The sequence below is a fragment of the Somniosus microcephalus genome, chromosome 23, assembly GCF_052327205.1.
Source record: "Somniosus microcephalus isolate GS21.2 chromosome 23, FLI_Smic_1.0, whole genome shotgun sequence".
Taxonomy (NCBI): domain Eukaryota; kingdom Metazoa; phylum Chordata; class Chondrichthyes; order Squaliformes; family Somniosidae; genus Somniosus; species Somniosus microcephalus.
Window position 1 is genome coordinate 62,712,669 of NC_141009.1, and position 24,624 is coordinate 62,737,292.

A 24,624-nucleotide genomic window follows, 5' to 3' on the forward strand; every position below is an offset into this window, starting at 1 on the left:
GTTCATCCATGCGATCTTTAAATGTTTGCCATTGCCTATCCACCATCAACCCTTTAAGTAACGTTCCCCAATCAATCCTACCCAACTCGCACCTCATACCATCGTAGTCCCCTTTATTTAAATTCAGGACCCTAGTCTCTGAGTCAACTATTTCACTCTCCATCTTAATGAAGAATTCTATCATATTATGATCGCTCCACCCCAAGGGGCCTCACAAAACAAGATTGCTAATTAATCCTTTCTCATTACATAATACCCAGTCTAAGATGGCCTAATCTCTAGTTGGTTCCTCAACATATTGGTCCAGGAAACCATCCCATATACACTCCAGGAGTTCCTCCTCCACAGTATTGTTACTAATTTGGTTAGCCCTATGTATATGTAGATTAAAGTCACCCATGATAACTGCTGTGCCCTTATTGCACGTGTCTCTAATTTCCCGTTTATTGCCATCCCCAACCTTAGCATTACTGTTTGGGGATCTGTATTCAACTCCCACTAACGTTTTCTGCCCAATGGTATTTCTCAGCTCTACCCATACTGGTTCCACATCATCAGAGCTAATATCCTTCCTTACTATTGTGTTAATCGCTTTAACCAGCAATGCTACCCCACCTCCCTTTCCTTTTTGCCTGTCTTTCCTGAATATTGAATAGCCCTGGATGTTGAGTTCCCAGCCTTGGTCACCCTGGAGCCATGTTTCCATAATCCTAATCATATCATATCCGTTTACATCTATTTGCGCAGCTAATTCATCCACCTTACTACGAATGCTCATCGCAGCTTGTTTTTTTTAACACTCTTAGACATTTTAGAATTATTATTTACTGCGGCCATGTTTGATTTAAACCCTTGATTTCTCTGACTGCCACTTTTGCTTTTCTCCTTCCTGCCTTTTGCTTCTATCCTTGTTTCCCTTTCCTCTGTCTCCCTGCACAGGTTCCCAACCCCCTACCATTTTAGTTTAAACCCTCCCCAACAGCACTAGCAAACACTCCCCCAAGGACATCGGTCCCGGTCCTGCCCAGGTGCAAACCGTCCAGTTTGTACTGGTCCCACCCCCTCCCCTAGAACTGGTTCCAATGTCCCAGGAATTTGAATCCCTCCCCCTTGCACTATTCCTCTAGCCACGTATTCATCTGAAATATCCTTCTATTTCTATGCTGACTAGCACGTGGCACTGGTAGCAATCCAGGGATTACTACCTTTGAGGTCCTATTTTTTAATTTACCTCCTAACTCCCTATATTCAGCTTTTAGGATCTCATCCTGGCTTTTACTGATATCGTTGGTACCTATATGCACCACGACAACTGGCTGCTCACCTTTCCCCCCCCCTCAGAATGCCAGGCAGCCTCTCCGAGACATCCTTGACCTTTGCACCAGGGAGGCAACATATCATCCTGGAGTCTCATTTGCGGCCGCAGAAACGCCTATCTATTCCCCTTACAATAGAATCCCCTATTACTATAGCTCTCCCACTCTTTTTCCTCCCGCCCTGTGCAGCAGAACCACCCACGGTGCCAGGAAGTTGGCTGCTGCTGCCTTCCCCCGATAAGCCATCACCCTCAACAATATCCAAAGCGGTATATCTGTTTGAGAGGGGGATGGCCACAGGGGACCCCTGCACTATCTGCCTGCGTCTACTACTCTGCCTGGCGGTCACCCATTCCCTTCCTGCCTGTGCAGCCTTTACCTGCGGTGTGACCAACTGATTAAACGTGATATCCACGACGTCCTCAGCATCGCGAATGCTCCAGTATGTATCCATTCGCAGCTCCAGTGCCGCAATGCTTTCTCCCAGTAGCTGCAGCTGGATACACTTCCCGCACACATGGTCGTCAGGGACACAGGAAGTGTCCCTGATTTCCCACATGGTGCAGGAGGAGCCTGCCACGGGGCCGAACTGTCATGCCATGACTTACCCTTTAATTAATTCAAATTAAATTAAATCAAATCAATACCACTAATTACACTACAATTAAATGATATACTTAAGGGCCCTTGTTTCCTAGCACTTCCCGCTACACAACAGAGACCTTAGCAACTATAAACCACAAAATTAAGACCTTTTAAACTTTATAAACTATTAACCTTAACTGTCAAACTATTAGGGTAGTATAAATACTCACCTGGCCGTACTCATCCAATCAGCTGCTTCCCCTACGCCGGCGTCTCTTTCTGTACTGTGACGTCACTCTTGAATTATGCTGCCGCTCCCGCTGCTGCTGCTGCTCGACTGGGCCTGAAAATCACCGACCTTTATTTTCACCCACAGCCGCTGCTCCCTCGCAGGTCCGCTGCTGCCGCTGTAGAATCTCTTTGAATTTTTTAATGTTTCTTGCTAGTTTACTCTCATTCTCAGTGCGGCAGCGGCGGGAATCCGAGCGGCGGCAGTATAAAAGGTAAGCCCGAGGCGCGGGTAGGCCTCAGTGCGGCAGTGGCAGGAATCCGAGCGCCGGCAGTATAAAAGTTAAGCCCGAGGCGCGGGTAGGCCTCAATGTGGCAGCGGCGGGAATCCGAGTGGCGGCAGTATAAAAGGTAAGCCCAAGGCGCGGGTAGGCCTCAGTGCAGCAGCGGCGGGAATCCGAGCGGCGGCAGTATAAAAGGTAAGCCCGAGGTAGGCGTACCAATCTCCAATCTCAGAGGGAGAGAAGTAAAAAGTAATCGAGGTGTGACGTCACCACAAAGCAGGTAAGTGATTGGTTGGTTAGTATTTCTCTCTTTTTTAAAACTTTAACTCTGTGGTTTATACTTTTTAAGGTCTCTGTGGTGTAGCGGGGACAGTTTGTAAACCAGAGCCCTTAAATATATCATTTAACTGTAGTGAAATTGGTGGGATTCATTTGTTTAATTTGAATTAATTAAAGGGTAAGTCATGGCAGGACAGCCCGGTGCCGTGGTATGCTCTTCCTGCGCTATGTGGGAACTCAGACACTTCCTGTGTCCCTGACAACCATGTGTGCAGGAAGTGTGTCCAGCTGCAGCTACTGGCAGACCACATTACGGTGCTGGAGCAGCGATTGGATACATACTGGACCATTCACGATGCTGAGGATGTCGTGAATAGCACGTTTAATCAGTTGGTCACACCGCAGGTAAAGGTGGCACAGGCAGAGAGGGAACGAGTGTCCAACAGGCAGAGTAGTAGGCGCAGGCAGGTAGTGCAGGGTTCCCCTGTGGCCATCCCCCTCTCAAACAGATATACCGCTTTGGATACTGATGGGGGGGATGGCTTACCAGGGGAAGGTAGCAGCAGCCAACTTCCTGGCACCAGGGGTGATTCTGCTGCACAGGACCGGAGGAAAAAGACTGGGAGAGCTATAGCGATAGGGGATTCTATTGTAAGGGGAATAGATAGGCGTTTCTGCGGCTGCAAACGAGACTCCAGGATGGTATGTTGCCTCCCTGGCGCAAGTGTCAAGGATGTCTCAGAGCGGCTGCAGAACATTTTGGAAGGGGAGGGTGAACAACCAGTTGTCGTGGTGCATATAGGTACCAACGATATAGGTAAAATCCGGGATGAGGTCCTAAAAGCTGAATATAGGGAGTTAGAAGGTAAATTTAAAAAATAGGACCTCAAAGGTAGTAATCTCTGGATTGCTACAAGTGCCACGTGCTAGTCAAAGTAGAAATAGAAAGATATTTCAGATGAGTACGTGGCTAGAGGAATGGTACAAGGGGGAGGGATTCAAATTCCTGGGACATTGGAACCGGTTCTGGGGGAGGTGGGACCAGTACGGTGGCATAGTGGTTAGCACTGTTGCCTCACAGCGCCAGGGACCTGGGTTCAAATCCGGCCTCAGGTGACTGTCTGTGTGGAGTTTGCACATTCTCCCCATGTTTGCGTGGGTTTCCTCCGGGTGCTCCGGTTTCCTCCCACAGTCCAAAGATGTGCGGGTTAGGTTGATTGGCCATGATAAAAAAAAATTGACCCTTAGTGTTAGGGGGGATTAAATACGTGGGGTTATGGGGTTACGGGGATAGGGCTTGGGTGGGATGGCTGTCAGTGTAGGGACCGGGTGCTAGGGTTGGATGATCAGCCATGATCAAGTTGAATGGCGGAGCAGGCTCGAAGGGCCGAATGGCCTACTCCTGCTCCTATCTTCTATGTTTCTATGTACAAAACGGACGGTTTGCACCTGGGCAGGGCCGGGACTGATGTCCTAGGGGGAGTGTTTGCTAATGCTCTGGAGGAGGGTTTAAACTAAAATGGCAGGGGGTTGGGAAGCTGAGCGGAGAGACAGAGGAAAGGGAAACAAGGATAAAAGCAAAAGACAGGAAGGAGAAAAACAACAGTGGCAGTCAGAGAAATCAAGGGTTTAAATCAAACATGGCCACAGTAAATAATAATTCTAAAAGATCTAAGAGCGTTAAAAAAAAAGCCTGAAGACTTTGTGTCTTAATGCAAGGAGCATTCGTAATAAGGTGGATGAATTAGCTGCGCAAATAGAGGTAAACAAATACGATATGATTGGGATTACGGAAACATGGCTCCAGGGTGGCCAAGGCTGGGAACTCAATATCCAGGGGTATTCAATATTCAGGAAAGATATGCAAAAAGGAAAGGGAGGTGGGGTAGCATTGCTGGTTAAAGAGGGGATTAACACAATTGAAAGGAAGGATATTAGCTCTGATGATGTGGAATCTGTATGGGTAGAATTGAAAAATACCAAGGGGCAGAAAACGTTATTGGGAGTGGTATATAGACCTCCAAACAGTAATGCGGAGGTCGGGGATGGCATTAAACGGGAAATTAGAGAAGCGTGCAATAAGGGCACAGCAGTTATCATGGGTGACTTTAATCTACATATAGATTGGGCTAACCAAATTAGTAACAATACTGTGGAGGAGGAATTCCTGGAGTGTATACGGGATGGTTTCCTGGACCAATATGTCGAGGAACCAACTAGAGATCAGGCCATCTTAGACTGGGTATTATTTGATGATGAGAGGATTAATTAGCAATCTTGTTGTGCGAGGCCTCTTGGGTCAGAGCGATCATAATATGATAGAATTCTTCATTAAGATGGAGAGTGAAATAGTTGACTCAGAGACTAGGGTCCTGAATTTAAATAAAGAGGACTACGATGGTATGAGGTGCGAGTTGGATAGGATTGATTGGGGAATGACACTCAAAGGGTTGACGGTGGATGGGCAATGGCAAACATTCAAAGATCGCATGGATGAACTACAGAATTTGTTCATCCCAATTTGGCATAAAAATAAAACAAAAAAGGTGACTCAACCGTGGCTAACAAGGGAAATTAGGGATAACATAAGATCCAAGGAGAGGACATATAAATTGGCCAGAAAAAGCAGTAAACCTGAGGTTTGGGAGCAGTTTAGGATTCAGCAAAGGAGGACAAAGGGATTAATTAAGAGGGGGAAAATAGAATATGAGAGTAAGCTTGCAGGGAACATAAAAACTGACTGTAAGCTTTTATAGATATGTGAAGAGAAAAAGATTGGTGAAGTCAAGCGTAGGTCCCTTGCAGTCAGAATCAGGGGAACTTATAATGGGGAACAAAGAAATGGCAGACCAATTGAATACATACTTTGGTTCTGTCTTCACAAAGGAGGACACAAATAACCTCCCAAAGATGTCAGGGAACATAGGGTCTAATGACAGGGAAGAACTGATAGAAATCAGTATTTGTAGGGAAATGGTGTTCGGGAAATTGATGGGATTGAAGGCCGATAAATCCCCAGGGCCTGATAATCTACATCCTAGGGTACTTGGGGAGGTGGCCCTAGAAAAAGTAGATGCATTGCTGGTCATCTTCCAAGATTCGATAGACTCTGGAACAGTACCCATGGATTGGCGGGTAGCTAATGTTACCCCACTATTCAAAAAGGGTGGTAGAGAGAAAACGGGGAATTACAGACCGGTAAGCCTGACATTGGTAGTGGGGAAAATACTAGAGTCCATTATATAAAGGATGTAATAGCAGAGCAGTTGGAAAAAAGTGACCGGATCGGACAAAGTCAACATGGATTTACAAAAGCTAAATCGTGGTTGACTAATCTACTGGCATTTTTTGAGGATGTAACTGGTAAAATAGATAAGGGAGAACCAGTGGATGTGGTGTATTTGTATTTTCAAAAGGCTTTCGATAAGATCCCGCATAAGAGATTAGCGTATAAAATTAAGGCACATGGGATTGGGGGAAGGTATTGACTTGGATAGAGAACTGGTTGGCAGACAGAAAGCAAAGAGTTGGAATAAACGGCTCTTTTTCCGAGTGGCAGGCAGTGACTAGTGGGGTACCGCAAGGATCGGTCCTTGGACACCAGCTATTCACAATATATATTAATGATCTGGATGAGGGAACTAGATGTAACATCTCCAAGTTTGCAGACGACACAAAGCTGGGTGGGCGTGTGTGCTGTGAGGAGGATACCGAGAAACTCCAGTATGATTTGGACAGGTTGGGTGATTGGGCAGAAGCATGGCAGATGCAGTATAACGTGGATAAATGCGAGGTTATCCACTTTGGTGGCAAAAACAGGAAGGCAGATTATTATCTGAATGGCAATAGATTGGGAGAAGGGGAAGTGCAATGAGACCTGGGCATCCTTGTGCACCAGTCGCTGAAAGTAAGCATGCAGTTGCAGCAGGCGGTTAAGAAGGCAAATGGTATGTTGGCCTTCGTAGTGAGAGGGTTTGAGTACAGGAACAAGGATGTCTTGCTGCAGTTGTACACGGCCTTGGTGAGACCACATCTGGAGTATTGTGTGCAGTTTTGGTCGCCTTATCTGAGGAAGGATGTTCTTGCCATGGAAGGAGTGCAGCGAAGATTCACCAGACTGCTACCTGGGATGGCAGGAATGACGTATGAGGAGAGATTGAGTCGATTGGGCTTGTACTCGCTGGAGTTTAGAAGAATGAGAGGGGATCTCATCGAAACTTATAAAATTCTAACAGGACTAGACAGACTAGATGCTGGAAGGATGTTCCTGATGGTCGGGGAGTCCAGAACCAGGGGTCACAGTCTAAGGATAAGGGGTAAGCCATTTAGGACAGAGATGAGGAGGAATTTCTTCACCCAGAGAGTGGTGAACCTGTGGAACTCTACCAAAGAAGGCAGTAGAGGCCAATTCATTAAATATATTCAAGAAGGAGTTGGATATATTTCTTAAGGCTAAAGGGATCAAGGGATACGGAGAGAAGGCAGGAACAGGGTGCTGAATTTGGATGATCAGCCATGATCTCATTGAATGGCGGAGCAGGCTCGAGGGGCCGAATGGCCTACTCCTGCTCCTATCTTCTATGTTTCTATTTTCTCCCTTTTTTTATCAATTTTTGGTCATCCTATGATGGTTCCTAAAGCTCTCCCAATCCTCAGTCTTACCACTATTCTTCACAACATTATAAGCCTCTTTTAATCTAACGTTGTCCTTAACTTCTTTAGTTAGCAACGGTTGGATCACTTTTCCCGTGGAGTTTTTATTTCTCAACGGAATGTATATTCGTTGAGAATTTTAGAATATTTCTGTGGTAAACCACTGTTTGTATTCCACTGTGTACATGCCTGGACATGCCTCGGCTGACTCCTCCCACAAGTCCTAGTATAAAGGTGACTGCTCCCCAGCCCTTTGTATTTCTGGACCGGTCGACCACTCGAGGCAGACCTTCATTCTTTTGTTAATAAAAGCCTTTAGTTACTCTCTTAACTCTCAGTCTTTTATGAGTAATTGATAGCGCATCAATTTCTTTAAATGTTTGCCACTGCTTATCTACCATCATACCTTTTAATTTAATTTTCCAATCTAACTTAGCCAATGTATCCCTCATACCTATGTAATTGGCTTTATTTAAGTTTAAGTTTTGGACTTAGAATTTCACATTGCGTTTGAGAGTGAAATACTCATCATATTATGATCACTTTTCCCCAGAGGATCCTTTACTATGAGATTACTACTTAACCCTGTCTCATTACACAATACAAGATCTAAAATAGCCTGTTGCCTGGTTGGTTCCACGATATATTGTTTTAGGAAACGGTCTTGAATACATTCCATTAACTCGTCTTCCAGACTACCTTTGCCAATTTTATTTGTCCAGTCAATATGAAGATTAAAGTCCCCCATGATTATTGCATTACCTTTGTTACACGCTCCTATTATTTGTTGATTAATACTCTGTCCACTGATATAGCTACTGTTTGGAGGCCTATAAACTACTCCCACCAGTGTTTTCTGCCTCTTGATATTTCTTATCTCCACCCATACTGATTCTACTTCCTGATCTTCCGAGCCAAGATCCCTTCTCACTACTATCCTTATGTCATCCTTTATTATCAGGGCTACCCCCCTCCTTTTCCATTCTGCCTGTCTTTTCAAAACGTTAAGTACCCTGGAATATTTAGTTCTCAACCTTGGTCATAAAAGAGTGAGTGTGTTGGATAGTACTAGAGAAGAAAGTAGTACTAGAGGCGAAAGTAGTACCATATTAGATAGGAGCAGACCAAGAAAGACTACAAAAAATTCAAAAATGGATTTAGAATGTATGTACATAAACACACAAAGTGTGGTGAATAAGGTTGGTGAGCTACAAGCACAATTAGCTGTGTGGTAATATGATGTTGTGGCAATAACGGAAACGTGGGTTAAAAACGGTGAGGACTGGGCACTTAGGGGGAAAAGTTTGGTTGCTTTGCGCATCCCATTAGCACCTTAAGAGGGCGCTAATGGGGTGCAAAACAACGAGCACCCAGGCGCAGCGATGTTTGCGCCGCTCGCGAAATTGACTAGACATTTTGCGGCGGCGTTAAACACTACCACCACGATCTCCTGCGCCTGCAGATCGTGACGTCAGTCGAGCATGCAATGCCCCGGTAGCGCCCCGGACCGCATATTGAGTGGTGCCCCCTGCCTTACCGCCTGCCGCTAGCAACGACGGGTTGAGGGGAACGTTTTGCAGTCGGGAAGGGACTGGGGGAGCGCTATTTAAAGGCGACCGCTTCCTACCTTTGTTTGTCGGTGACATTTTTGCACCACGCATTCAGAGAGAGAGAGAGAGAGAGACTTCTGGAGATTCAACGCTGTGTGAAGGAGTTTTGGGTACTGAGCAGCAACACTTTGCAGGTTCATTTTGATTTGACCTTCCTTGCATCGATTTAGAAGAGACTATGGGGGCTGCACTCTGAGCTCTTTCCCTAGGTCTCCCCATTGTTCTTTCCAACAGATTTGATGTACAGGTCTCTCCAGGCCAAGATTTAAGGCTGCACTGAGGAGGGTGTGGATGGAGAGCAAGATTGACCCTCCCCTTTAAGAACTGGACGGCGCCAATGTGTCTGTGTTCCATTGCTGACTGACATCACATGAGCTTCGTCAGTGCTCTGAGGTAGCGCCTCGTTCCTCAGCGGTAGCGCCTTAAGAGAAGTGTGTAACGCCTGATTTAGTGCTCCAGTCACCTCCAGGGGCGATAGAAGCCAAGTTTGCATTGGCGCCAGGTGCTAAACTTTGCGTCCGGCCGATAATTGTGCCCCAAATGGGGTGATACCGAATTTCTCCCCCTTAATATTCAAGGGTACAAGGTGGTCAGAAAAGATAGGGAAGGAAAAAATGGAGGTGGGGTGGCAGTGCTGATTAAGAAAGACATTGTAGTGTTGAAAATGGAGGATGTTCTTGAGGGGACAAGGACAGAATCCATTTGGTTAGAGTTGAGGAGCAAAAAGAGTATGATCATGTTATTGGGGGTATTCTACAGGCCTCCAAATAGTGAGAGGGAGGTAGAGGAGCTAATCTGCAGGGAAATCGCAGAGAGATGCAAGAGCTATAGAGTGGTGATATTGGGGGACTTTAATTACCCAAATATCGATTGGGATAATGCTAGGGTAAAGGGAAATGTGGGGGAGGAATTTCTGAAATATGTTCAGGAGAATTTCCTTGACCAGTATGTTCTTGGCCCAACTAGGAAGGAGGCATTGCTGGATCTGGTGCTGGGGTATGAGGTGGGCCAGGTCGACCAAGTGTCTGTGGGAGAACACTTGGGTACGAGTGATCATCATATAAGATTTAGATTAGCAATGGAGAGGAGCAAGGAACAATCTAGAGTGGAACTTCTGAACTGGAATAGGGCTAACTTCAATGGGATGCAAAAGGATCTAGCCAGGGTAACAGACTGACAGGAAAAACTGTAATGGAACAATGGGAGATCTTTAAGGAGGAGACATTCCAAGTACAGACTAGGTACATTCCAACAAGAGGGAAGGGTAACGGAACCAAAGCAAGGGCAAGAATTTCTAAATTTGCCGATGACACCAAACTTGGGGGTGTGGCAAACAGTGATGATGATACCAATCGACTGCAACAGGACACAGAAAGGCTAGCAGGATGGGCAGACAAGTGGAAGATGGAATTTAATACAGAGAAGTGTGAGGTGATACATTTTGGCAGAAGGAACAGGCAATATACACTTAATGGCACAGTTTTAAAGAGTGTGCAGGGACAGAGGGACCTGGGAGTTAATGTGCATAGGTCCCTGAAGGTGGCAGGACATATTGAGAAAGTGGTTAGCAAAGCATATGGGATCTTGGACTTCATAAATAGAGGTATTGAGTACAAAAGTAGAGAAGTTATGCTGAACCTTTATAAAGCACTGGTTAGGCCACAACTGAAGTATTGCGCCCAGTTCTGGTCACCGCACTTTAGGAAGGATGTGAAGGCACTTGAGAGGGTGCAGAGGAGATTTACCAGAATGGTTCCGGGGATGGGGGATCTTAGCTACAGGGACAGGTTGGAGAAGCTGGATTTGTTTTCATTAGAGCAAAGGAGGTTGCGGGGTGATTTGATTGAGGTGTACAAGATTATGACGGATTTGGATAGGCTAGACAGGGAAAGGCTGTTCCCACTAGTTGATGGTGCAAGGACTAAGGGACACATTTAAGATTTTGGAGAAGAGATACAGGGGGATGTGAGAAAAAACTTTTACACAGCGAGTGGTGAGAACCTGGAACTCGTTGCTGACGGAAGTGGTAGAAGCGGAGACACTCAATGTTTTCAAGGGGAGACTTGAGCGAAATAAACTTGCAGGGCTACGGGGATAGAGCAGGGAAATGGGACTGACTGGATTACTCCACAGAGAGCTGGCACGGACTCGATGGGCTGAATCTCTTCCGTCTGTGCCGTTATGACTCTTTTTGACTTAAGACCTTGCAACCATCTCTGTCTAATGGCTATTAGATCAAAGCAATTTATCTCAATTGGTGCCACTAATTCATCCATCTTGTTACAAATGCTTTGTGCATTCAGATAAAGAGCTTTTAATTTTAACTTTTTACCATTATTCCCTGCTTTCACCTTATTCACTGATGCACTATTACCATTAAACTCTCTGTCCCTTCCTGTCATAGTCTGCTTATCTCTCGGTTCAATTGACCCAGCAGCCACAGGCTTTTGGGGAGTGAGTTCCAGATTTTTACTACCCTTTGTGTGAAGAAGTGCTTCCTGATTTCATTTTGAATGGCTTAGCTCTAGTTTTAAGATTGTGCTCCCTTGTTCTGGATTCCCCCACCACAGGAAATAGTTTCTCTGTATCTACCCCATTGAATCCATTTATCATGTTAAACTACTCGATTAGACCACCTCTCAATCTTCTAAACTCAAGGGAATACAGGCCAAGTTTATCTAACCTGTCCTCATAATTTAACCCTTTAGGTCCCAGTATCATTTTGGCAAATCTGTGCTGCACTCTCTTCCAGGCCAATATATCCTTCCTGAGGTGTGGTGCCCAAAACTGAACGTAGTACTCCTGATGGGGCCTGGCCCAGGCTTGATACAACTGAAGCACAACTTCCTGCTCTTTGTATTGCAGCCGCTTGAGATAAAGGACAACATTCCATTACACCTGCTTATTTACTTTTTGTACCAGTCCAGTAGCTTTTAGTGATTTGTGTAGATGGACACCCAAATCTCTTTGCTCCTCCATAGTTTCTCACCATTTAGAAAATACTCTGGTTTGTTTCTCTTGGCTCCAAAGTGGATGATCTAACATGTCTCCACATTTAACTCCATTTGCTATAGTTTTTCCCACTAACTTAACCTAGCTATATCCCTTTGTAACTTCCTGCTCTCATCTGCACTACTTACTGTGCCTTTCAACATAATGTCATCTGCAAACTTGGATATACAACTCTTTATTTATTCATCCAAGTCATTGATAAATATGGTAAAAAGCTGAGGTCCCAGTACAGATACCTGGAGAATACCACTTGTCATATCCCGCCAATCAGCCCTTTGGGCTGGATTTTGTCAGCCTTGAGGAGGCGGGTATGGAGGCGGGACTGCCGGTAAAGTTGCAGAAAGTGGGGGCAGATGGCAAACCCGCCTTTGCGCCCTTTTGCCAGGAGGCGGGAAGCCGTCCTGCCCCGGGTCCCGTCTCCTCGAGGCGGGAAAGGGATTAAATCCTTTTAACTGTCTGTTAACAGGTAGTTAACATGCAGAAAAAAGGATTAGTCGAATTTTACCTTTTCAGGTGAAGGCTTCCCGACCTTGGAGAACCCCACCAGGTTGGAGGAGTCGAGTAGAAGGTCTGCGGGGGTCGGAGGGGCCTGAAAGTGAGATGTAGAGGTGAGTGATGGGTGCAAGTGTGGAGTGGTAAGTATGTGAGGTGAGTGTTAAGTGTTAGAAAATGTTCACTTACCTTTGTTTTTGCCTACAGCCTTTAACCGCGGTGGTTCCAGAGCCCAGACATCTTTGTTGTAGATTTCACAGACTGGCTGTTGGATACTCCCAACTAACAGTCATCTGCTTTCTACAAAGTTGAAAGGTTTGATGAGTCCTGAACACAAGGCCTCATCAAACTACACAGAATGTCAGTGTTTGACAGCTTCACAGAGCTGTCAAACGCTGACATTTCTTCTTTCAAGAAGTCTTGACAGATGGCACGTCAGACGTTGACGTGCTCTGTCAGTGACTTCCCCCTAATTGGCCTGCTGAGCCCAAGGTCAATCAGGGGAAAATCCCGCTGGTTGGCCAGAACATGATGGAGGCGGGACATAGCCCCGACAAGCAGCAGTCCTGCCTCCAGCACGTCTCTATTCACAAAATCCAGCCCTCTATCTTTACTCCTACCTCCTCCAATTTTGATCGCTTTCATTTTTGCTAATAATCTCTTGTACAGAACCTTATCAAATGCCTTCTGGAAGTCCATATAGATAATATCCATAGACACTCCCTAATCCACCATGTTCATGACCTCCTCAAAAAATTCAACTAAATTAGTCAGACATGACGTAACTTTCACAAATCCATGCAGACTCTCTGATCAGTTCAAATTTGTCCAAGCGCTCAGTCACTCTGTCGGTAATGACAGCTTCTAGTAACTTCGTCACAACTGACATTAAACGAGGGTGCAACAAAGGTTCATTAGATTGATTCCTGGGATGAAAGGGTTGTCCTATTAGGAGAGATTGAGTAGAATGGGCCTATACTCTTTGGAGTTTAGAAGAATGAGAGGTGATCACATTGAAATATATAAGATTCTGAGAGGGCTTGATGCTGAGAGGCTGTTTCCCCTGGCTGGAGAGTCTAGAACTAGGGGGCATAGGCTCAGAGGTAGGCCATTCGGACTGAGATGAGAAGTTTCTTCACTCAGGGTTGTGAATAGAAACATAGAAGATAGGAGCAGGAGTAGGCCATTCGGCCCCTCGAGCCTGTTCCGCCATTTAATGAGATCATGGCTGATCATCCAAATTCAGTACCCTGTCCCTGCCTTCTCCCCATATCCCTTGATCCCTTTAGCCTTAAGAAATATATCCAACTCCTTCTTGAATATATTTAATGAATTGGCCTCAACTGCCTTGTGTGGTAGGAAATTCCACAGGTTCTGGGTGAAGAAATTCCTCCTCATCTCAGTCCTAAATGGCTTACCCCTTATCCTTATCCTTGGAATCTTTGGAATTCTCTACCCCAGAGGGCTGTGGATGCTCAGTCATTGAGTATGTTCAAAGCTGAGATTGCTAGATTTTTGGACTCGAAGGGAATCAAGCGATATGGGGATCAGACGGGAAAGTGGAGTTGAGGTTGAAGATCAGCCATGATATGATTGAATGGCAGGGCAGGCTTGAGGGGCCGTATGGCCTACTCCTGCTCCTATTTCTTATGTTCTTAAACTGGCATGCCTGTAGTTATTACTTGGCTTCTCTCTCCCACTTAAATGATAAAGTAACATTAGAAATTTTCCAATCTAATGGCACAATTTCCGAATCAAGAGAGCATTGAAAGGTTAATGGAAAACCATCAGGTCCTGGAAATTTATCCTATTATTTTCTCCATTATCATTTTTTTTAACTAATATTAAATCCAATAAGTTCCTCCCCTTTATTTTTAGTTTCACTTGTACTGATGGTGTTCTGTCCTGCTCCTCTACTGTGAAGACGGATGCCAAGCACCCCTCTATCAAGTCTGCCATCACCTTATCTATTACCGTATCATCTGCGTCTGTTTTTAATGGGCCCATATTTCCCTTAGCCACTCTCTTATTCATAACATAGTTATATAACAATTAGCCTTTATATCACTTAAAAGTTTTTTTTCATATTCACTTTTTGCAGCTCTTAATATTTTGTTTGTGTCCCTTTGTTGCTTTCTGTATTTCTCCCAGTCCTCTGGATTACCACATTTCTTGGCATTTGTTAAGTCACTTACTGTAGCTTTATACTGCATCTTACCTCACGTGGATCCGCAGGAAAGGACAAGCTAAGAATGAATAGTGTATTACCCCTTGAGATTAAGGAGACAGAAGGAAGGAAACTTGTGGCTGTGCACTGCTTCACAGGGATGTTATGGCAGCTGTACAAAAACAACAACTTGCATTTATATAGTGCCTTAAACGTACTAAAACGTCCCAAGGCGCTTCACAGGAGCATTATCAGACAAAATATGACACCGAACCACATAAGGCGATATTAGGACAGATGACCATTTCTGTACAGATATGAAGCCACTAATCTGGCACCAGCAGTGTGCCACCTGACCTCACTATCTCCCACAGCTAGAACAGAGTGTCTTTTAAAAAGCACCATGGCCTGCACCTTGTAGAGCTTGAACTCCATGGCCTGCTCCTTGTAGAGATTGAGCTCCATGGCCTGCACCTTGTAGTGGGTGAACTCCATGGCCTGCACCTTGTAGAGATTGAGCTCCACGGCCTGCTCCTTGTAGTGGGTGAACTCCATGGCCTGCTCCTTGTAGTGGGTGAGCTCCATGGCCTGCTCCTTGTAGTGGGTGAGCTCCATGGCCTGCTCCTTGTAGTGGGTGAACTTCATGGCCTGCTCCTTGTAGAGATTGAGCTCCATGGCCTGCACCTTATAGTGGGTGAGCTCCATGGCCTGCACCTTGTAGAGATTGAGCTCCATGGCCTGCACCTTGTAGAGATTGAGCTCCATGGCCTGCTCCTTGTAGTGGGTGAGCTCCATGGCCTGCACCTTGTAGAGATTGAGCTCCATGGCCTGCACCTTGTAGAGATTGAGCTCCATGGCCTGCACCTTGTAGTGGGTGAACTCCATGGCCTGCACCTTGTAGAGGGTGAGCTCCATGGCCTGCACCTCATAGTGGGTGAGCACTATGGCCTGCACCTTGTAGAGATTGAGCTCTATGGCCTGCTCCTTGTAGTGGGTGAGCTCCATGGCCTGCACCTTGTAGAGATTGAGCTCCATGGCCTGCACCTTGTAGTGGGTGAGCTCCATGGCCTGCTCCTTGTAGAGATTGAGCTCCATGGCCTGCACCTTGTAGTGGGTGAGCTCCATGGCCTGCACCTTGTAGTGGGTGAACTCCATGGCCTGCACCTTGTAGAGATTGAGCTCCATGGCCTGCAGCTTGTAGTGGGTCAACTCCATGGCCTGCACCTTATTGTGGGTGAGCTCCATGGCCTGCACCTTGTAGAGATTGAGCTCCATGGCCTGCACCTTGTAGTGGGTGAGCTCCATGGCCTGCACCTTGTTGTGGGTGAGCTCCATGGCCTGCACCTTGTAGTGGGTGAACTCCATGGCCTGCACCTTGTAGAGATTGAGCTCCATGGCCTGCAGCTTGTAGTGGGTGAACTCCATGGCCTGCACCTTGTATAGATTGAGCTCCATGGCCTGCACCTTGTATAGATTGAGCTCCATGGCCTGCACCTTGTATAGATTGAGCTCCATGGCCTGCACCTTGTAGTCGGTGAGCTCCATGGCCTGCACCGTGTAGAGATTGAGCTCCATGGCCTGCACCTTGTATTCGGTGAGCTCCATGGCCTGCACCTTGTAGTGGGTGAACTCCATGGCCTGCACCTTGTAGAGGGTGAACTCCATGGCCTGCACCTTATAGTGGGTGAACTCCATGGCCTGCACCTTGTAGAGATTGAGCTTCATGGCCTGCACCTTGTAGTCGGTGAGCTCCATGGCCTGCACCTTGTAGTGGGTAAGCTCCATGGCCTGCTTGTGGGTGAGCAACTTAGTGTCTTGGTACCCCTTCTGGTCCCCTGCATCTCGCACACATTGTGCATAAATGTCTCCTGCAACTAGATTGATTGAATTAGGTGGAGGCTATTAATTTGAGGAACACCTTCCAGGTGGTATTGGACAGCTGATGTATGAGATCTGGTAGTATCATCCTGTTAAAATAGAGGAAAGGTTTTTAACATTTTGCATGCAAGTAACTGCTGTTTGCGGAGAAGGAAACACATACTGGAAGATCCCGAGGTTTAGTTGTACACCTCTTAATTTTAGAGGATGGGAAATGTGTGCCCAGGGAAGAAAAGGGAAAATGGGTGGTGAGTTACTTTGCCTTCTCTGGTCATATTTGAAATTCTGAGGGCGAGAGAGTTGACACTTAGGGCGATTTTCCCAGCCTTGGGGAGGCAGGTATGGAGGTAGGACTGCCGGGAAAATGGCAGAATCTGGGAGCGGGTACCAATCCCGCCCCCAAACTGCCTCTGTGCCATCTTCCCAGGAGGCGGGTACCTGACCCGCGCCGGGTCCCATCTCCTCGAGGCGGGAAGGGGATTAGTGCCAATCAACTGCCCGTTAACAGGTAGTTAACGGGCAGTTTTTTGGCTAATCCCTATTTTGAACGCTAAAATGTGGGCTTTCAGATGGCTCCGAATCTCACCAGGGTCAGCGAGGCGAGCTGTGGGTCTGCGGGGGTCAGAGGGGCCGAAATGTCCAGTGTGCAGGTGAGTGATGAGTGCAAGTGCGTGAGGTGAGTCTAAAGTATTTTAATAAGACTACTTACCTTTGCTGCTTCCTCCAGGCTTCATCCCTTTAGACTACGGAGCTGCCTCATCGCCACGGCAGAGATGACAGAATGGCTGCTGCATTCTCCGATACAGCAGCCATCTGATTTCTGCTCAGGAATTAGGTTTGGTGAGTCTTGAGTACAAGGACTCATCAAAGTACAGAGATTGTCAGTGACACGAATCAGTCATTCATGAAAGAAAGACTTACGAAATAATACTGAGCAGCCTGTGGGTGGCGCTGTCCAGGGAGAGTATAAATACTCGGGCACGGGCTCAGCTTGCGCAGGACATTCTTCACAGGAACTAGTGAAGGACATAACTAGACCTCCATGTTGTAAAACAGTTGATTAAAGCTTTGTTTAACGCTTAGATCAAGTGCCTAGTAGTTTTCTTATGTCAGTCAGTGTTTGACAGCTTCTCAAAGCTGTCAAATGATGACAATTCATCTGTCAAAAGTTTTTGACAGATGAAACGTCATACGCTGACATTCTCTGTCACCGGCTTTCCCTTAATTGGCTTGCTAAGTCCGCTGGGCGGGCTTAACAAGGTCAATCAAGGGAAAATAGCATGGGTTGGCTAGACGTCGATGGAGGCGGGACTAAAACCCGACAAGCAGCTTACCCGCCTCCATCACGTCCCCATTGATAAAATCACCCCCTTAGTGCCAGTGCCACTTCCCTGCGAATGGCATAGAGGACATTTCTTCCCCTAGAAACACAGCAGTCTCTTTCTCCTCAAGGAGGGTTTGAAGGTCAGTGTCACTAAGATTATGAGCTTATTTTTTCTTCTTGCTTGCAATACCTTTGCCCCCTTTTCAACTGTCTGTGGAAACATTTTTGAAAAATGGGACAAAATGATAAAGAACCGTGCATTGCAACTACCTTGTGATCAGTGATCCAAATACTAACCTAATTACCTTCTGCTTCTGTAACCAGCTGCAGCAATCTTCAATCAGACTCACCTTTTTAAAGGTTGCACTCTAATTTCAAAGCACCTCCTGAGTTAAATTGGGTTTGTGTTGGAGATACTCCAATGGATGTGTAAATGAGCTGACCCATGAAATTCTGTACCTTTACTCATCATTGTCAGGTGCAACTTCTGACACATAGGGCTGGATTTTGTCAGCCCCGAGGAGGCGGGTATGGAGGCGGGACTGCCGGTAAAGTTGCAGGATTTGGGGGCGGCTGGCAAACCCACCCCCAACCGTCCTCCGTGCCCTCTTGCCAGGAGGCGGGAAGCCGTCCTGCCCTGGGTTCTCCTCGAGGGAAAGGGATTAAAGCCTATTAACTGCCTGTTAACAGGCAGAAAATAGGATTATCCCGATTTTTAGCTCTGAAGTGCAGGCTTCCCGACCTCGGGCAGCCACGCCAGGGTGTAGGAGACGAGAAGGAGGTCTGCGGGGTCTGAAAGTGAGATGTAGAGGTGAGTGATGGGTGCAAGTGTGGAGTGGATATGTAAGGTGAGTGTTAAGTGTTCACTTACCTTTGTTTCTGCCTTCAGCCTTCAGCCGCTGTGGATCCGGAGTCCCGACATCTTCATTGTAGATTTCACAGACTGGCTGTTGGATCCTCTGAACCAACAGCCAGGTGATTTCTGCAAAGTTAAAAGGTTTGATGAGTCCTGAACACAAGGATTCATCAAACTACACAGAATGTCAGTGTTTGACAGCTTCGCAGTTGAAGCAGGTCGGAAGAGGATCAGCTCCAGAAGAGGCTCCTCTTGGCCCCACAAGGAAGGCTTAGGCGTCCCCTGCCCCGGACACTACCCTTTCTGAATGAGTCACGCCTACAAGAAGCCCCTCTACCTTATGTCGGCATGCCACCTCCGGGCCATGCAATTCCCTGCCATTTTCTGATGACTTACCGCCTGGCACTGATTTGATTATTCAAATGCTCTCCAAGGCAGCCTCCCATCCTCAACCCTCCAACCTACATCTTTACCCGGTCTGGCCTATATGTGACTCTAGTCCCATACCAAAGTGATTGAATCTTAACTGCCCCTGAAGTGGTCTAGCAAGCTACTCAGTTGTAACAAACCACTACAGTAGTTCAAGGAGAAGACCCACCACCACCTTCTCAGGGCAACTAAGGATGGGCCATAAATGCCAGCGATGCCCACATTGCAAGAATGAATTAAAATCATCCTTTGTATTTTCCTCATTGTAATTTAATTTGCATGCACCCACCCATAAACGGGCAGGCACATTTTTAGCCACCAGATTCACTCACTGGATAATGGGTGAGGAGGCAGGATCCAGATGAACGTGTCCACGAAAAAGTCTCTACCATGTCCACCCCAGATCCATTGAAAAATTTTGGGGGTGAGGAAAATCTAGCCTCTTATCTAAAGGAATCTCGTTGGCCAGAATTTTAACGTGGTGGTGGGGGTGGGGGGGAGGTTAAAACCAGTGAAATTGACAGCGTGTCGGGAATCCTGCTCCAACCCACTGACTTCCGCATTTCACTTGATGCGCGCAACCCCCTCGAGAGAGAGAGTGAATACACACGCTGAAGATGGGCTGCTGAATTTTTAGTGTTTTTAGTGTTTAAAGTGGGGGAAAAAAAGGTTCATTTCAAGTTTAAAAAGGTTTTAAAGTTAAATTTAGTTCTAGTTAAGTTAGTTTAGTTTGTTTAGTTAAGTTTAAGTTTAGTTTAGTCTAGATTAAGTAAGGAAGGAAAAGACCACCAAAGAGACCACCAAAGAAAAAAAAACCAGTGGAAATTAGAAAAAAAAAGCCAAAGAAAAAAAAGAAATAAGGGAAAAAAATATATACAAACCAAAGGACAGCGGCTGCACGGGGCCACAGCAGCAGCAGAAGCGAGGTGACTCGGCCGCATCGGGAACCGAGGCGCGAAGGCCGCACGGAGACACAGCGGCAGCCGGAGCGAGGAGACTCGGGGAGGCCGCTTCGGGAAACGAGGCGAATCGGGGAGGCCGCACGGAGACGCAGCGGCAGCCGGAACGAGGTGACTCGGGGAGCCCGAGCGGCGAACGAGACACGGCCCGATCGGCGGCCGCAGTCCAGCACCCGAGCGACGACCGCAGTCCAGCACCCGAGCGACGGCCGCAGTCCAGCACCCGAGCGACGACCGCAGTCCAGCACCCGAACGGCGAACGAGGCACAGCCCGAGCGGCGGCTGGGCTAGAAAGCCCGGGAAAGGCCCGAGGAGCCAGGCCCAGAGACCTCTGAGGAGAAGGGGAGCAACCAGAAGGCTTCCAGAAGCAAACCAAGACTGTGAGTACAGGGCCCAGGGAGGGAGGGACTGAAGCCAGGGAAAGGCCCGAGGAGCCAGGCCGAGACAGAGGCACAGAGACCTCTGAGGGGGAGGGGAACAGCCCGAAGGCACCGGGAAACAGCGGCTCACAGACCCAGACCTGAGAAGGGTGAACCCAGAAGCCGAGGCCCAGGGACCACGGGGTCGGAGAGGGGGACCGGGAAAGTTCGCGAACAGGGAGAGGGAAACACCAAACCCGGGGCCCCAGAAAAGCTTATTCTAAGATCAACAATACTTTACCAAAAATGAGCGAATCAGAAGATCCACAACAGCCCCGCTTCCAGATTCCCCCCAACACCGCAAAAAAAAGCTATAAAAGCGATCAAGCATGAGCAGATGAGAGAAAAACCAGAAACACTTTTTGCTGACTGTTACAACAATGGGACAAAAAGTAACCTCATTTTCTACTCAGATCAGCCAGTGGCTTGGATCACAGCAATAAAATCACACTATACCAATGTTAAGCTAGAAAATACCGCAAATGGGTCCATAATGAAAATTAACACACCAGGAGACAGTTCAACTACGACGGTCAACGCGTACAATACCGGAACAATATTAGTGCAAGGCAACCTCGACAAATTTGCAACGGCCTTCAGGACACTGAAAAAATTAACTAAGGGGGGAAGGAACAGCCCCAGAGTGGCCCGCACTCCCCCCAACATTGACAACTTACCAGGAGAAAATCTGCCTGGTCAGGAGGTGAACGAGCCACACAGTTCAAACCAGACACTAACCCCAGGGAACCACAGCCACACGATACAACTGACAAACCCCAGCATAACTACCAGGGAGGAAGCCACACATAGTCCCCCTACCATTCCCAGCTCACCAAGAGAAGAGCAGCATAGCCAGGAAGTGAGTGAGCCCTCCAGGGCCGACCAGCCTAGCCAGGAAGTGAGTGAGCCTTCCAGGGCCGACCAGACACATACCCCGGGATCACACAGCCAGATACAACCAAAAGATAAATTTAATCAATTAGAGATAGAGATGGTTAAACTTAGAGAGGACTTCCTCAAAATGAATGACGATCAAAATCAGGAGAGGGAGAGACACAAGAGAGAGCTGAAGCTACTTGAGAACCAGGTGAATCTACTTAGGAATCAGGTGAAAGAGCTGCAGGAAAAAGAAGAGAGCCATAGAGGAGAGATAACACCATTAGACCAGCAACCAGAGGCTAGAGATAAGACAAGACAGAGCCGGACGGAACGGCTGCACTCCCACACGGAACAAAAGCAACAGACACACAATACAAGGGGTGCCACACAGACCGACCAGCATACTGATTCGCAATCTTCCCCCGCCACCGTGGAACCACAAGCGGGCCGCTCACAAGAGGTACGCACACACCAGACACCCCAGCCCAGCACACACACTATGAGTCCAAGCGAAAGCCACCAGACAGTAAACACAAACAAGGCTGACGTCGTAATACTCATAGACTCAAATGGGAAATTTCTATGGGAGAAAAAGCTATTCCCTAGAAGTAAAGTAGAAAAGATCTGGTGCCCAACAACAAACAGAGCCATGGGATGGCTGACCAAAGCCAGATTAGGCTCCCCCCAACACATAATAATACACACGGGCACAAATGACCTAAAGACCCAACAGAAAGAAGTAGCAACATCGCTCAGAGCAATGATTAGGAAAGCAAGCAGTACATTTCCAAACACTAGAATCACTGTTTCCACAATATTGCCGAGAACAGACTTCAACAACAACACAATTCATGAGATAAATGCCAGCATAGCAAGAGACTGCGAATCAAACCACAACGTACACCTGGCCCAGCACCCCACCCTCGATGAGGAATGTCTTTACGACCACGTCCACATCCAAAGGCAAAGAATATCGATCTTTGCTAAAGCCCTGAAGGACGTCGCTTTTAACCGGGTCCATACCCAGACTCCAAGAGGACCCCCCCCCCCGACCACCAGAGATCAGCGGGGTACATATCAGGAACACTACAAGGACCACCAACACACCAACCGAGACCAGAGAGGATCCCCATGCAAAACAACAATATCAGACCTGCACCACTCCTGTCCCACAGGGGAATAAGACTGCTCCCAGCCAGACAGAGGGAGAGATGCACAGGACGTACGCAATACCTCAGACAGAAACAATCCATTAAGAGACAATAAGCAGATGTGCAGCAGCATCTACTTCCGCCTTATGGATCAAGGACTAATTAATAGAAAGAACTGTAACCAAATTGTATTAACTTTTGTAGACAACTGATGTGATCTTTTTTTCCCACACTTAGACACGACAAACACGTACCACTCTTTAACCTATCATAGTAAAAGATCAAACTTAACATGAAATCCTTATATATTTCGACCTGGAATATCCAAGGTCTACGCTCTTCACTGCGAGAAGTGAAAAGTAGGACCCCAGAGTTCATAGATGAAACTAAAGACCTAGATATTATCATTTTACAGGAAACTTGGTATAAAGGAAAAGGACACACTGGCTGTCCCCAAGGGTACACTGAGCTGGTGGTCCCCTCCAATAAATTACCAAGTGTAACCCAAGGCAGAGACTCCGGAGGCATACTGATCTGGTTTAAAACAGAACTTAAGAATTACATCAAATTTATAAAAAAGGGCGAAAACCATATGTGGCTCAAACTTGAGAGGGAGATTATCTCAAACACCCAAGATGTTTACATTTGCGCACTTTATATCCCTCCAATCGATTCCCCGTACTTTAAAGAGGACACCTTCTCCAACATGGAGGGGGAAATTATCCAATACCAGGCCCAGGGGAACGTGTTGATCTGTGGGGACCTCAATTCAAGAACGGGCGAAGAACCAGACTTCACCAATAATCAGGGAAACAATTACGTTTTCGGGAATAACCACTTTGACATCCCTTCCCTTCCATACAGGCATAACTGCGACAAGCAGTCAAATACCAACGGAAAACAGCTACTACAGCTCTGTCGAAACCTGGGTCTGTACATTGTCAATGGTAGGTTCATAGGAGACCTCCTAGGAAGATCGACCTATTGCTCACCTCTTGGCTGCAGCACAGTAGACTATATGATTACAGACTTAGACCCATCCTCTTTCAGAGCATTCACAGTCAAACCACAAACAACACTGTCAGATCACAGTCAAATTACTATGTTCCTCAAAAAGACAGAAACAAACAACATAGAAACACAACCCAGTAAACTGTACAACACCAAAAAATTGTACAGATGGGCCAAAAACGACACGGAAAAATACCAGAAAACAATTAGCAATGCATCAACTCAAGCTCTCTTAGACACCTTTCTGGATAACATATACACTCACAATAAAGAAGGCGTAAACCGGGCAGTTAGTAAACTAAACAATATTTTTGATAATTTGGCAACAAATGCAAACTTGAAAGCTCGCAAGAACAAACCCAAAACAAAAAACTATGAAAAATGGTTTGACCGAGATTGCCATAACATGAGGAAAAAACTTAGAAAAGTATCAAACCAAAAACACAGACATCCAGAAAACGAGGAACTACGCCTTACTTATTGTCAGACACTAACACAATACAGAAACACACTCAGAACCAAAAAAGAGCAATATATTAAGAATACACTCAGCTCCATGGAGGAATCCATTGATTCCAATTGTTTCTGGGAAAACTTGAAAACACTACACAAAAAACAACACGACGATTTGGCCATTCAAACTGGGGACACATGGGTAAACCACTTTGAAAAATTATACCAGAAAAACACACTAAGACCAGAGCAACACCAAATATGCAAAAAACTGGAAAAGCTAGAAATGGCCATAAAAGATAACCAAAACCTGCTAGACGCCATAATAACAGAAAAAGAACTTCTTGAAAAACTCAAGGACCTGCGACCAGGAAAAGCCTGCGGGACAGACGGCATACTAAACGAGATGATTAAATACACAGACAACAAAATGAAACTGGCTATCCTAAAACTCTTCAACTTGGTTCTGAGTGTCGGTTATTTCCCTGATATCTGGAACAAAGGACTCATAACGCCCATATACAAAAGTGGGGACAAAATCGACCCAAACAACTATCGAGGCATCTGTGTAAACAGTAACCTGGGGAAGGTATTCTGTAGCATCATAAACAAAAGACTTAGAAACTTCCTTGAGGAGCA

General features: G+C 46.5%; 1 protein-coding gene across 5 annotated transcripts in view; it reads left to right on the forward strand.

Annotated features, from left to right (window-relative positions):
• Positions 1–18,549: 18,549 nt before the first annotated feature.
• LOC147101904 (uncharacterized) overlaps positions 18,550–24,624 on the forward strand; it is a 232,868-nt gene continuing 226,793 nt past the window's right edge. For all 5 annotated transcript variants that reach the window (XM_085965923.1, XM_085965924.1, XM_085965927.1 and 2 more), the window contains exon 1: positions 18,550–18,639. The gene's annotated coding sequence lies outside the window, so the exon portion shown is untranslated. The remainder of the gene's footprint in view (positions 18,640–24,624) is intronic.